The following is a 15,787-nucleotide window of genomic DNA, read 5'->3' as shown; positions in this document are numbered from 1 at the left end:
GGTGCTATATATGGATGGTTTCGCATCTAGCGCTGAAAGACGGTTTTGCTGTTGCAGAGGAGTGGCTGTAATGTTAGCCTTGAAGAAGCTTCAATGGGATCACTGCTGATTTTTTTTTTTTTTTTGCATTTTTGTGCAGGCTTGGAAAAAATTCGGATTGAAATGGGCAAAAGTAGCTAACATGCCGCAATGTATGTCGTATATGCTTCCGAGCGTCCGCTGAGCGACAATGTTTTATATATAAAGACTGTTCACGTGTATAGTACACTGACGATAGTACACTGACGACATGCCGCTGCAGCATCTATTCCGTGTTCATTCATTTTGGGGCTGCACTCATCATGAAACCTGCGAGCGACAACATGAAACCAGGCAGAAGCCACCCGGCGCCGCTGAAGCAGATGCGGAGCGAACAGTGAGCAGGTCACGTGCCTTGCAGCGGTGGAGAGCGTAACTCGAGGAAAAACGTTCCCATTGCTCCCGCGGCTATTGAGGATGCCGGAAGAAAGAGCGCACTCTCTCCCTCGAGACCGGCCGTGGCTGTACATACCTACCTTGCTATCCACCATGCACACCATAACGACCATGTACGCCATAACGACCATGCGCACCATAATGACCATGCACACCATAATGGCCATGCACACCATAACGACCATGCCCACCATAACGACCATGCCCACCATAACGACCATGCACACCATAACAACCATGCCCACCATAACGACCATATGCCCACTACCATAATCCACCATGATCATGGTTCCATCATAACCACCATGAGAAAAATTTCCGACAGGGTGTCGCCGTCGGCGGGAGAATTTCGTGGTAGCCACGGGGGAAAATGGGAAATGCACTCCCACGCCGCGTCACCGGGCGACCGCGCCGGGGGCGCAGAGGCTTTTGTCCCTCTCGCCTGTAGAACGCAAGGAATGTTGTCGCGCTCGAGCCCTTTTATGCTAGTTCGGTTAGCTGGTCAAAGCTACTCGGCACTCATTGACACGGGCTCAACTCTGTCACTGGTCGGTGATGATGTGTTCGAGGCCTGCCGTGGATGTAACATCCGTGTCAGGCCAGCAGAAACCCCTTTGAGCTTAGCAGCAGGGACGACAAAAGCGGAAGGAGCGGTACGTCTGGTCCTGCGTTTCGACTGCAGGAAGCGGAGGCATCGCCTCGTCGATCTGCCCGGCTTAGCCATACGAGTTATTCTGGGAAGAAATTTTCCTTAGATCGAAGGCATTGTGCTTGACATGGGGGAGAACGGCTATCGCTACAGCCCCTTCACCCCCCTCATTCCCTTTGTTAGCGCACCCAAACAGGAATGCGTCACTGAGCGAGCGAGCGTCCACGCTTTTGTGGCAGACAGCTCCCCCGTGACAATGAATGGTAGCCCATTAGAAGCAATTATCGCGTCCTTCTCCGGAACCGGAAGTCAGCGCCGAAGGCTCGTGGAAACTTTACTCCCGATTTCAGATTGCTTTACAGAGAAACCAGGCAGAACCGACTTGCTTCAGCACGAGATCGAAACGAGTGGTGCGCGCCCTTTCAGATGTAACCCGCGGCCGTTAAGCGCGCATAAGAGACAGCTTCTCGACAGCGCCCTTGACGAGATGATAAATACCGGCGTGGTGAGACCCTAACAAAGTGCCTGGGCGTCCCCAGTGGTTCTAGCGCCAAAGAAAGATGGTTCGGTCAGGCTGTGTGTTGATTATCGAAAGCTCAACTCACTGACACCTACGGTTGCGTACCCTTTCCAGTCGATCGAGGCTATGATGTACGCGTTAGGGAACGCAAGGTTCTTCACAGTCCTGCATGCAAGCAGAGGGTACCTGCAGATTGAGGTGGCGGAGGTGACATTCAGAAAACCGCATTCACCTGTCACCGCGGGCTCTTCGAATTTACTCGACTCCCGTTTGGTTTGTCTAATGCACCGAGCACGTTCATGCGAATGATGGACATTGTGCTGGGTTGCGCCCGTACATGTCCTGTTTGCCAGGTTGCCAAGCCTCGGGCGGGGAAGCCCGCTGGCATGCTGCAGCCTGAAGTTAGCAACTATCCGTGGCAAGTGGTCGCGTGCGATATCATGGGACCCCTCCCTCGCTCCGCGCGCGGACACCAATATATCCTGGTAATAACGGACCACTATTCCAAGTGGGTTGAGGTTTTCCCCCTTAGGAAGCTTGTGTCAGAATGGATTTGGGAGAAACTGTTGAAGACATTCACTCGTTTCGGTTTCCCTTCCGACCTGATTACAGACAATGCTTCGTATTTCACAAGCAATGTCTTTGTTTATTCTTCTCGGGCGCTTCAAATCCGCCACAGGAAAACGAGTCCCTACCACGCTCAGAGCAACATAACCGAGAGAGTGATTCGGAATGCTAAGAGTATGCTGGTCGCGACGAACGAGCAGCACAGAGATTGGGACGCACGGCGGTCCGAACTGGCTTTCGCCACTAGAACAACCGTGAACAGGTCGGTGGGTATGACACCTGCTTACTTGAATTTTGGGAAAGAGATCGCTTTTCCGCTAGAGAGCGCCCTACCTGACTCGGCGGGGCCCACGCCCCCTCCGCTTACGCAGTACGCGGCAAAGCTCCGCGAGCGCCTTGAGGCAGCGCAGCGCGCGGCTCGTGAAAACCTCGATGTCGCGCGCAGTTCGTCGTCACGTAGTTTTCAACACGGGCGACTTGGTACTGAAAAGAACGCACCCGCTTAGTAACGCAGCGCGTGGTTTCGCCGCGTCGCTAGCGCGCAAGTGGGTTGGACCATTCGATGTTACGGCACGGACTACGCCACTCACCTACCAGCTGCGGTTGTTGGCGAGCGGCGAAACCACTGGTCCGGTGCACGTCGCAGACTTGAAAGCTTACCACCTTCGCAAGGACGATAACTGCAAAGCGGGGAAGCTCAAAGCGATGCAGCGATCTCCCCCAAAGTAAGGCGTACAGGTAGCAACCCGGTTCGCAACCGGCGCTATAACCTAAGGCCAAGGTATGGCACTACTTTTCTAACGTCTTTGCTTCGTTCAGAATGCATTCTGATAAGATTTTGCAGCAGCCAGATGAACCACCGTCGCTGGGGCGGGAAACCGCACCTAGCGCATGGTTCAAGGAGGGGCCACTTAAACAGGGGTACCCCCCTAGTTTGTAGTGGTTTGTGGCCCATCATTGTGACCAGCGTGGCCATGCTGGCCGTCTTCAACGAGTCTGGATTGGAGCCCGCTGCCCAGGACTGGAGTACGGGCCTCAGGAATCCAGGTGTGCCCGGGGCGGAAACGCCTGCTGCAATTGCCTCCAGCACGGTGACACGCGGAAAGGGGTCAACGATGTAGAGCAGCAGCTCAGGGCCGCTGCCAGGTGTACCCGTGGCCGAGCCCAGCTGCGCTGTGACCCGAGGATGTGACCGCTGCCGGAGAGGGCCCAGCCGGAACAGTTCCGCCATGCCTGCTGCTTCTCCCGTCCCACGGACCAGCTGAGAAGGCATCCGGCCAAAGCCATGCGACAAGCGTTCATATTTTACGCCGACCCGGGCTCGGGCATGGACATGGCCCGGCTGTTGGCGGAGCCCGGGTCGGACGCTGAGGGAGGGGGGGGGGAGATGTAGGGCCCGTGGCGCGCCGCGCATTCGAAGGCCGCGCCAATTCCCAATGCTCCCTGCGCGCTGCCTGTTTCCCTCTCCCTGCTCGTTCGGGGATAACCGGTCCCGCGCGAGGGGGCTATAAAAGTAGGCACGCGCCGCCGTCTCGCCCTTTCTTCGATCTTGCTCTTCGCTCCTGCTCTTCGTTCCTGCTTCGCTCCTGGCGCTTCTCCACTGAAGACGACTTGCAGGCTGCAGCCCTCCCCGCACGACCACCCCGCACCGTCTTGGACGACCCCCTGTGAGATTAAAGATGTTTGTTACACGGCCCGCTGTGTATTTGTCGTGCGCATTCCTCGGGCAGAGGAATCGCCCACATTGTTCAGTTCGAAAACTAATACAAGGTCATTTGTATTAAAGGCAGGTTTGTAGAATGAATGATATGAATGAATGAATGAAGCCTTTATTTAAATAAAGGGACGGTTCCTGGCCGCTGTTTGAGTAATTGGGAAGTTAGGAGGAATGAAAGTGTAGCTTCTTATTCATGGTTCTTCAAGCTGTTTCTCGTTACTTGTCATGGTGCCGATTTGGGCGCTGTGTGTCGCCCTCTCTCGCGCTACTCAAAGCAGGCTGCTCTCACTTCCGTAGGTGGCAATGCAATGATGTATTGCGGTGCTTGGTATAATCTGATTTGCTTGGGTGGGCATGTTGTCGTGTGGAATATGCGTAATTTTCTTTCTTCCTCTGAATGTTTCTTCCATATAAAATGTTTAGGACTGCTGTACATTGTTCTGGACAAAGGGTGCATATGTTGTGTTCCAGTGTTTCGAGTCTACCGAGAAACCACTTCTCTTCTCAACAAAGTGGTAATTAACGCTGCCTACACACCACAAAAGTGTAGAAACCTCATCACCTTTCATTGTTACCATCTGCCTTGTTCTTTCATTCTTTTAAGTACAATGTTAACTCTGATTTCTTCCTTTTTTCATAACCTTGGATGCTTTTATTGCTTTACGAAACCTCGGCTAGAAGTAATGCTTTGCACCATCGCGCAATAAGAGGCGCACACCCAGATACCTATATCAGGCATAACGGATGCCCCATCGCGGGCTGCGATCTCGCTGCAGCCAACATTAATCCCTCCCGGGTTGAGATTGACTCAATAACGGAGTGAAGCGGCCCGTCACATGGCGTTTTTTTTTTCACATGTCGCGGGCTTTTTTGGAATTTGCAAAAAAAAAGGACCTCGTGAGATATATCCCGAAGGAAATGATTCATTGAGAGGTGTTTGAAAGCGCAGTACTAGTTTGCATATATGAACACTAGAGATCAACGCAGGACACACGTAAACACCCCCCCCCCCCACACACACATATATATATATATATATATATATATATATATATATATATATATATATATATATATATATATATATATATATATATATATATATATATATATATTCTTTCTTGCCCTTTCACACTTTCGAAGATTAGGCATTGACCGCGGAAGGAAAGCGTTGATTGTAACAGCTGTGGTTCATCTCATCGGGTGTGCCAAAACCGCAGCTATACCGGCTGTTTCCGCTGCGGAGATAGCAACATTTTTCTTGCGAGACATTATTTTGCGACACGGAAACCCTCATGTGCTCTTGTTCGATCGCGACTAGTTCTTCCTGAGTGCGATCATTGGCCAAGTTCTTCATTCCGCAAGCATTGTTCACAAAACAACATCCTACCAAAGGCAAATTGATGGCCTCACTGAACACTTCCACCACGCATGTCCGATATGCTATTCACATACATCGGCCCTCATGACAATAACTGACAATTATTGCTTCCTATAGTCACCTTCGCATACAACACTGCAGTTCAACGCACGACCCGCTGTTCCCACTTTTTTCTTGTCTATGGTCGATACCCTACATTCTGCCTTCAAGCATTTCCACCTGTTCTCGCTGACGCATCCTGCTATGAGGAATTAACTTCACATATTGCCCATTGTCATGAACTTGCCAGAGTCAACATAGATGCCTTCCAGACTGCGAGGAAAAGCAGGTACAACTATTCTCACGGTGAGGTGTCACTCGCTTTGGACGCCTACAAGCACACCAGGGTTTTCATAAAAACTTCAAAGCCGCTTCAGCGGTCCACACACGCTGCTGGAAAAAACTTCAGTGAACTATAGCCCCCGCGTCTCCTGTCAACGACCGTCGTTGCCGTGGAATTCAGGTTGGGCATGTGACTCGACTTAAACCATTCGCCCGCCGTTCTTCGTTTAACTCCTGCGACCACGATAGCCCTTTCGTTTAGGGGGAGGGGGGATGGTGAGCCTTCAACGTGAACTTCATCCACATCTGTGATTACTCCTCGCCCTTCGTTTCATGCGAACATCATCCCTATTTTTGAATCATCGTCATCAACGTTGTGCGTTTTCGTTTCTAGACGCCATTTTTGGGTTTGCCAATGCAGCTAGGTGGCACAGTTCACAATATATATATATATATATATATATATATATATATATATATATATATATATATATATATATATATATATATAGGGCTAAGAGAGGAGTCGCTGGAGAAAGATTTGATGTTGGGAAAGGTTGAGGGTCGCCGGAGAAGGGGTAGGCAGCGAACGCGATGGTTAGATGGCATCCTCGAGCCACTGCAGATGAAGTTATGTGATGTTAGGAAGATAGTGAGAGACCGGAAAGCGTGGCGTGACATGGTCCATAGGGTCACGAAGAGTCGGACACGACTGAACGACTGAACTGAACTTTCAAAGCTTTATTTAAGAAAGCAAAGCAAACTTTCGGAACGGGTACTCTATTTGTGTTCATATCCACTATTTCCCACATGATCGAAAACCAGCCCCTACACATATTGACAACGAGAAAGTATTTGCCTCAGTCGAAACCTAGGCAGTCTTGAAGGCAATGCGAGATCAGTGTGTAGGTGAGCCATATGCGAAAGCACTGTAAGATATCTGTAGTGGCTGCGCCACATACTTCTGCATAAAAATATGATAACATTCCAATCAAGCAAGGTGTTAGACAAGGAAGCACGAGATCCTTAGTGCTATTTACAGCTTGCTTAGAGGGCCTATTGGAATCGTGGAATGGGAGCAGATAAGCATCACGGTTGGTGGAAAATGCCTTAATATTACGAGATTAGATTATGCCATTGCCTTCTTAAGTATGTCAGGGGACCAAATGTAACGAATGATAAAGGATCTAGACAAGAAAAGCAGAAGGATATGCTCACAGATTAATATTCAGAAGACAATGTGAATGTTGAACAGCCTGGGAAAGGAAGAGGAGTTTAATATAGGTAGCTGAGCACTGGTAGTGGTGGGCGAATGTGTCTACATAGGACAGGTAGTGTCCGCAGATCCCAACCACTAAAGGGAAATAACTAGGAGAAAATAATTCGGTTGGAGTGAATTTGGAAGGTTATAGCGCATTATGAATGACAGCTTAGCGCTATTGCTCAAGAGCAAACTATATAAGAGTTGCATCCTACCGGAACTCACCTATGGGGCTAAAACACGGAGTCTAACGAAAGGGGTTCTACTAAAGTTGAGGACAACGCGTCTCTCATAGCCTGAGTCGCTTTGGGACGTTAAACCCCACAAACCAACCAACCAACCAAAGTTGAGGACAACGCAGAGGGCTATGAATCTGAAGATGGTGTAACGTTAAGCGATAGGAAGCGTCGAGAGTTGGTCAGAGAAATTACTTGGGCTACTGACATTCTAGTCGAAATCAGGAAAAAATTGGTATGGGCAGGAAATGGAGTGTGCGAATAGGATATATAGTGCTGTCTATAAGTAACTAATTGAGTAACTAATTGAATTCCAAGGAGAGCAAAGTTTAACAGGGGGCGGCGGAAAATTTGGCGGATGTATGAGGTTAAAATCTCTACTCAAGTTGATACAGCAAGGACAGGACCGTTTCGATTGTAGGCAAATGGAAGAGGCCTTCGCCCTGCAGTGATTTTAATCCGGAAGATGATAGGAATGATAATGATAACATACTAAAGAAGCGCTGTACATATATTTATAGGAGAAACATATATCTCGTGCAGCACCATCAGCACATACCAGCTCTGACTAGGGCATTGAAGTGCAGCTGAATTGAGCATTCACTTTACCTCGATGTCTGGAGCCATTCAAATCTGGTGGTGCAAGGCATTATGTGATACCTGGTGCTTGACTCATATTGGTGGGACACGCGCGTAATTTTGGATATATACTAGAGCACCGACTCGGTCTGATGAGAACTCCGAGGACAATGAATAAGCCTGGAAACGGCCTTTCCAGCTCCATGACCAAGTTCTCATTGCCCAATGACCATGTCAGTCTTGCCAGGAAAACACTTTGATTTCATTTCATTTATTTTGCCCTCAAGGCTCCAGGGAATTGAAGAGGAGAGTGGTAGTATACAGTAGTACACAGTATACAGTATACAGTATACAGTACAGGTAGTATACAGTACAGGGTGCTTCAATTCTAATTATACAATTTTAGCTAATGCGGAAGAAAAAGGTTGATGCTCGATGATGTAAGCAGTATTTCCGGGAAGTTGGTTCCAGTCTTTTACTGTTCGTGGGAAGAAAGACTCAGATGCACGTTTAGTTTAAAAAAAAAAACTAGTACCAATTTTGTACGAATGATCAACTCGTGACGAAACATGATGGAAGCGGTATAAGATCGCTGCACAGACTGGGGTTATGGAACATTATTATATTAACTAAGCAAAGACGAGCGTACTTTCGACGGCTATTAAGAGATGTTAACTGTAATGTATTCTTCATAGATGTTACACTGGCGGTGCGGTTATAGTTCCGAAGGATGAAACGTGCCAAATTATTTTGAATTAGTTCGAGAGCGCTGATTAGGTTTTATGTGAAGGAATCCCAAATTGACGCAGCATATGCTAACTTTCTGCGAACTAAACATTTCTAGAGGAGAAGGTTGATTGAGGTGGAAGAAGAAAAAAGTTACCACGAAGGTAGCTGACTGTACGGTTGGCGTTATTGATAACGGAAGTTCGATCACTTGTTATCTGAACGCCTAAATAGCGGTATGAAGACGCTTGTTCTAGTTCAATGGTATTGAGATTATAAGGCATGGGTTGGGTCGAAATGCGCGACACACGTAGTAATTTACATTTGGTCATATTTAGTTGCATTGACCACGTAATATGCCACTCAAACATTCTGTCAAAGTCATTTTGCAAACGAAAAGTGTTGTTAAAGTCGTTAATTCCACGAAATATTAGGCAGTCATCTGCAAATAAATTAATGTTAGTAGAAATGCAAAGAGGGAGGTCATCACCTCCCAGAAGCGAGAGGATCATCACATCACTACATCTGTACCGCCAGAGAGGTTTTCCGAGGCACAAATCAACACTTAGCAGCGCCCGCTTCGGCCTCGTATCACCCGTATTCTTTTAAGCTTGAAGTACCTTATCTGCTCCTAATATCTAGGGGACCAAAAATTCGAATAGTTGCTGTATGGCTCCATCAGCGCTTAAGCGACACGAATTAGTTCCGTAAAAACCTTCCTGCATTTGCTTTCTCCTCAGCACTGTAATGAGTTTTTTGTATCGTGCCAGCCAATATTACAATTTGAGAAACTGGCTCAGCTTACGGATTGGTTGCGCATGCAATTTTATACTGTGGGTTCTCATTGTGAAACTCTACACCCTCCTATTCAGTTGCCACTTATCAATGGCCTCCAAACAACTGTGCCTTTTTCAAGAGCGTATACGACGTGCCTTCTAACGAGTTGTATGAAGAATGCTATAGCAGCTTACTGGGGCCAGCCAGACGCCCGACGCATTCGTCTAAGAAGGCTCGATCAAACACTGAAATTTTATGTTCCGCATGGTATTCCACGTCATTAAGCATGCTTGCTACATAGACTTCGTTTAAACGTCGCTTTCATGCTGAAGTACTTACATTTAATTGGACAGATGGACTCGCCGGAATGTTCAAATTGTGGCATCCCAGAGACTGTGGACCATATACTATTTGTGTGTCCAGCGTATGCGTGCGAAAGAAATGTGCTAACCGCTTCCTTAAAGCGTTTGGAGAAGAGGCCTCTGTCGGTGGAACTACTGCTGGGTGCTTGGCAGGACAAGGAGAAGGGTGTCCAGACAGTGCGTGCTCTTTACCGTTTTTTGTACGCCTGCGGGCTTGATTTGCGCTTGTGAGGCAAGCTACTGTGCCTCTATATGTATTTCACATGTCTTCTCCCACATCGTCACACATCATGATCTTTCTTCTCTCCATCCCCTTCACCAGTGCAGCGTAGCAGGCCAGATTTGAATTATTCTGGCCAACCTCACTGCCTTTTCGTTTCTATCTATCTATCTATCTATCTATCTATCTATCTATCTATCTATCTATCTATCTATCTATCTATCTATCTATCTATCTATCTATCTATCTATCTATCTATCTATCTATCTATCTATCTATCTATCTATCTATCTATCTATCTATCTATCTATCTATCTATCTATCTATCTATCTATCTATCTATCTATCTATCTATCTATCTATCTATCTATCTATCTATCTATCTATCTATCTATCTATCTATCTATCTATCTATCTATCTATCTATCTATCTATCTATCTATCTATCTATCTATCTATCTATCTATCTATCTATCTATCTATCTATCTATCTGTCTGTCTGTCTGTCTGTCTGTCTGTCTGTCTGTCTGTCTGTCTGTCTGTCTGTCTGTCTGTCTGTCTGTCTGTCTGTCTGTCTGTCTGTCTGTCTGTCTGTCTGTCTGTCTGTCTGTCTGTCTGTCTGTCTGTCTGTCTGTCTGTCTGTCTGTCTGTCTGTCTGTCTGTCTGTCTGTCTGTCTGTCTGTCTGTCTGTCGCTCTCGATCTGTCTTCAAGAGCCTCCATCACACGTTCCAAGATGTGGTCGTACGTCTGTCCTCTGTACCAACCTTGATTGTCCACACACTGTCGATGTTGTACGTTATCTCGCCTTCCGTACGACAAACACCCTATCTCCAACTTACTGCTTCACCTCTTGAAGCCCTCGGATATAGGTACCGCGCAAATTGGGCAACCTGGCGCGTCTGTCCATCCCTCCCTATCGCGTGCTGGGGAAGGTTTCAAGAGCCACTACAGGCGACGATTAGCGTTGAAACAAAAATTAGCCCCTAATTATTTACTTGCACCCGCGTCTTGAGTTCTCGTTTGCTTGTCGACACAGAAAAAGAGGTGAGCGTCATTCCCCTAAGCACTACAGCATCACTTTTTCGCCACTCAGGTGCATTGATTCAAGCCGGAAGCCGAACCTCAATCCCTGCGCAAAGCATGCGTACTCTCGCACTACCTTTGGCACAGTAACGAGTAATACGATGGGTTTTCTTCATCGCAAAGTTGACCTGCCCAAATATCGGAGCAGATTGTCAGCCCGAGTGCCTCGTGGACTCCTGACTAACCTGTGTAATAAGCCATGTTTTTACCTGAGTCATTTGTAGATACAATCATCCCACACCTGTCGCTATATTAAATAGTACTGAATGACTATTCTTCTTCGTCTCTACAGCTTCGTAAGGCCGCATAGACATCAGGTTGCATGTAAAACTATGACCTTTGGAACCGAAGCGGCAGGCCTATGGTCAGCCCGCACTCGGCACTTGCAAATATGGCCGACTACAACTCACCGGGCCGACCTAGGCCACACACCTCGGCTCGAGGTCGGGGATTGACAATGACCTCAAAACGGCCGATGGTCGGCAATCGACCTTGCGCCGACGAGTGTGGCCGACTTGGCCAGCCTACGGCAGCACTAGGGTCATGGGCCGTGGCTTACCCACACACGGGCCAAACACTTGGGCGCTACTAGCTGCCTGGTGGTTTATTCATATATAATTAGTGGTCTATTCATCCATGGCCTAGGGTATTCCCATAGAAACGTTTGCAGTTCGATTATGCTAAAAAATTAGCGTTGGGGCAGTATTTTTAGATGGGCATCTTACCCTCCAAGCGGGCTCTTTATGGCATCCGCAATGGTGATATTCTCCGGCCAGATGAGAAACAACCCATATGTATGTAGCTTAAAAACGATTGCGCATCGACAAAGGTAGGTTTAAAAAGCCTTTTTTTATTGGTTTTTCCTAAGTAATCAAACCAGGCTCAAACCCTCCTAATAAAAAAGTGGCACATTTCTTACAGCTCAATAGATTTGTGAGCCTTCACTGCTCTTTATTCCACTTTGAGCTTCTGGGGTGAGTTGAAGATGTCATGTTTTCCTGCTCGTCGTGCCCGCCGTCCCATTACTTCCCTGTTACCAGTCATTGCTTTTCTGCCGCCGCGGCCTTCCCGGACTGGACGTCACTCAGGTACACGCTGTCTCCCCTCAGGTACCTTAGAAAATATACGTAATAAAATATTGGCCTTTATTTCATATTCATATGAATACTTTTCTGGCCTGTTAAAGCGATACAAGGACCTTCAATGGTATCTTAAGGAATTTCAGTGGATTCAGTGGTAAGTTTCGGTGATGTAGTCCTCGGATAATATCAGAAGTCAATTGAAATATGAGGTGCACAATTTTTGTACATATACCTATTTAATCCAAAGGCTAAAAAAGAAATTTCAGTGGCAGGCGAAAGAAAGCTGTTACATATGAAGAAAGAGCAAGCCAAGAAAACTCACACAGGAAAAAACAGACGCAGAAGGAAAGAGGCTGGCCTTTCTTTCTGCGTCTCTGTTTTAAGGTGAAACCTTTTAATGCCTCATTGTTGTCGTGGACAAACTTTGTCCCGCCTTTGCGGGGGCTCTGATTGGTCGGGACGGGTTGACGTAACCAGCCGCCAAATTCGAAGTAATCAACCAGAAGCCATGCCCAACCACCATTGAATCGACATTAAAAACAAATTATTAACCTCCATACCTTGGATCCCCAGCCCCTGCACTTTACTACTGTGCTATGCCCGGATCGTTAAACGCTCTTCATAATTGACCTTATCTACAGTGGGAATGATAGCGAGATTCCGCAAGTGACAGATACTGCATTTTCCCTTTAATGCATTCAGTAAAATTCTGATTGTGTTCGAAAGGGGCGCGATGTACCGTCACGACAGGTTTTGACATCACAAGGCGATTCATGCTTATACGAAGCTGACCCCACCGGGCATCCGATCCAGGCGTTCGTGCGCCATTTCATTTGCCGCTTCATCGAACGCCGCACCACACAGAAAACAGAAGCAGACCAAGATGTCTAGGAAGCGTTAATACAGCAGGCATCAGCGGTGTTTGAAATTGATTTACAGGATAGAAAAGGCGCACTATCTGTCACAATCTCCGCGTACACATGTACCACGCTGCAAAGGAAGCGAGGAATGTGAAACAGTACTCACCCTCTCTACTCGAAGCATCATACACCGCCGCATTCGCAACAAATGCGTAGCAGGTTTTCATCATTCACCCCTTTAAGGCGCCAAAGTGTATTGCAATTTTTTCCTGTGTGCGTCTTCTTGGCTGGTTAGTCTTTCTTCATGAAATGTACCAACTAGCCCAACAATGTGTTTTACTGGAAGCTACCTTGAGCGTCACAGAAAATATTTTGTTTGCAATCGTTATTGGTCATTATTGATCTAAATTACGGATTTTTTACTTGCACAATAAATGGTATTTGGTACGTTGAAAAGGACGGTACAAACCGCGCTTCCTTATTTGCGATAAAGAACTCTCACGTCTGCATTTTTTGCCAGATAAAGAAAACCAGAAAAATACAAAAATCAGGTGGCCGGAGAATACAATTGCGGCGTGGCTGGGCTAGACAGCCGTGTACAGCGGTAGACCAATAGGTTGCTCATAGCTTTTTCGTCAGCGCCAGCACAACCCTTCAACAAGACTGAATTTTTATTTTGCAGCTGAAATATAATGTTCCACACATTTATATATTTACCACTTTGTAGTCTTTAACCGCATTCCAAAGTTCGGCGCGCTCACTGTAACTCGCGCCTTCATGGTACCCCTTACTTTACACACCAGAGTGTCCACACTATGGAGAAATAGCTACGGCTTTTCACATGGTGTGGGCATGCCAATTAAATCCCTTTATCGATAAATTTTCTAATCCCAATTTAGAGCAGTGGGAGGCCATTCTGCACAGCGACGGACCCCGACCAACAAAGAGGACTGGTTCGCAGGGCCCACGCTGCGGCGCAGGCCGCTGGGCTGCCTGAATAGGCGGACCACCCACAACTCTGAAGACTCCCATGCACTCAACAAAGTTTTCAATCAATCAATCAGTGTGCGCCAAAGAACCGAAATGAAGCAACCATCGCCAGCATATAACCCTCACTCTACATGGGGCCACCAATCATAGCGGCTGGTTGTTTCGTCCCCTCAAAATCATGTTGAAAGCAACGCAATTGAGGTTTGCGAATGGGCTATTAACAGTTTCGGTATCTACATTACATTGAATTTATCTGCTGATGGGAAAAAATGGTACACGTGAAGTTTCTTACCGCAACTATTGAAACATTGGTTTCTGAAGTTGTTGACCGACTCTGTTAGTCCCATTTATTGCCAAAGTGAATATTTTTTACTTGGAGTGAATAACTTCGATTGCCTACTTGCAAAATAAAAATTTATTGCGCTGTCCTAAGTGGTTACCAGCGATGCCCCACCAGATTCCATCGCCTGATTATAATTGGTTTATTTCTAACCCTTGGCTCAAACTATCGGGCACAGTGGTGTGATGCAGCTTGGATAAAACCTGCATGATACCATATATGTGCGTATATTTTTAAGTTTTACAGATTTCACTTACTAATACTAAGAGAATCGCGTCACTGCGGCCTTTCTGAAAAATTGACATTGCGTACGCAACAGCACTATATTCGTGGCTAAAATACTCATCTCACTCAAGGGCTCAACTTCTTAATTCAGCTCAGCAACTGCAGCTATAACAGAGAGTGAGGGCTGGCGACACCGAAGGTGTGCCTAGCTTTCAAGCTGGCACAGCCGTTCGAAATATAGAATTTCAAAAATACGCCCTTGATATTGGCTTTCCCACATCGCCTATTTGGGTGCCTTCATATAAGAAACGTAATCGATTTCCTATGACCATTGTTCGTTTCCAGTGAACTGTTTATATGTGGTGGAATTATATATAGACAAAGGAAAGAACCTGAGTTTTGCAATATACGGCGTAGTTTCCTCGAAAAAAATCGTATCATCTTTAGAGGTAGAAAACGCTGTTTTTGGCAATGTCAAACTTGTTTGGAGACCATGATTTTGTCGTCTACTATATTTTACTGCCTATATATATGCAGGTTTTATATTTAAAAACACTATTAGAAACCCGTTTTGTTTTTGCAGTCAAGTTAGTAAAAAATCGTTAACTTTGCTTCAGAAGCGACGCGCTGCAAAAATATCCATTTTTAAACTTACACACTATCATATTATGCATTACTTTGGTTTCATTAAATATTTGTCTATTTCTTACCCGTATTCTTAAGTCCAGGCAATATTTTGAGCTCCAGACTGCAAAGTGTATTCTCCGAATTTCAACAAAATCGCCCAAAATTCGAAAACAGCAGTAATGAGCAAATTTGCTACAATAAAAAGGGTGATCATCTTCGATTTTCAATAAAATCCCTCTCAAGAATTATCAATACCTCCGAAATACCACGGACTCAAGTGTTGCGTTATATTGTTTCAAAATATAACACTAAACATAAAACTGCGTGCTTTTCCTGATAATGGCCAAATTCAGCCTGCAAGATTTAATACGTTGGCACTGAATCTCTTTCTCTCCATTATCCAGGTTCCGTTATTTATTCCTGGAAAAATCTGAAGCTCTAGATTTGTGTTTTTTTGGCATATTACTTTTAAATCGGACAAAATTCTAAAAATGGCAAAAGAAGGAAAAATTGATTAGAATTTAGGAACTGCCGCAACTTAGATTTTTAACGAGGTCTCTGAAAACAACCTTGTAATGCCATCAAAGGCCTTGTGTAAAAAAAGGACAACGCAAAACAAAGGGAACGACAAGCGCTGGTCTTGTAGTTTACTTTATTTTGTGGTATTAATTTCGTTATTTCTGGCAATTTCCTGGCAGAACGCGTCAAGGCTGAAATTTTTGTCGATCCTGCATTCTTTTTTATTGCTTGGTGCAGTGTGGTATTCAGCCTAGTTTCTTAATTATATTA

Source organism: Amblyomma maculatum, chromosome 11, assembly GCF_055883805.1.
Source record: "Amblyomma maculatum isolate TAMU_Amacu chromosome 11, ASM5588380v1, whole genome shotgun sequence".
In the NCBI taxonomy this organism is placed as follows: domain Eukaryota; kingdom Metazoa; phylum Arthropoda; class Arachnida; order Ixodida; family Ixodidae; genus Amblyomma; species Amblyomma maculatum.
Note: the sequence above shows the minus strand (reverse complement) of the source record.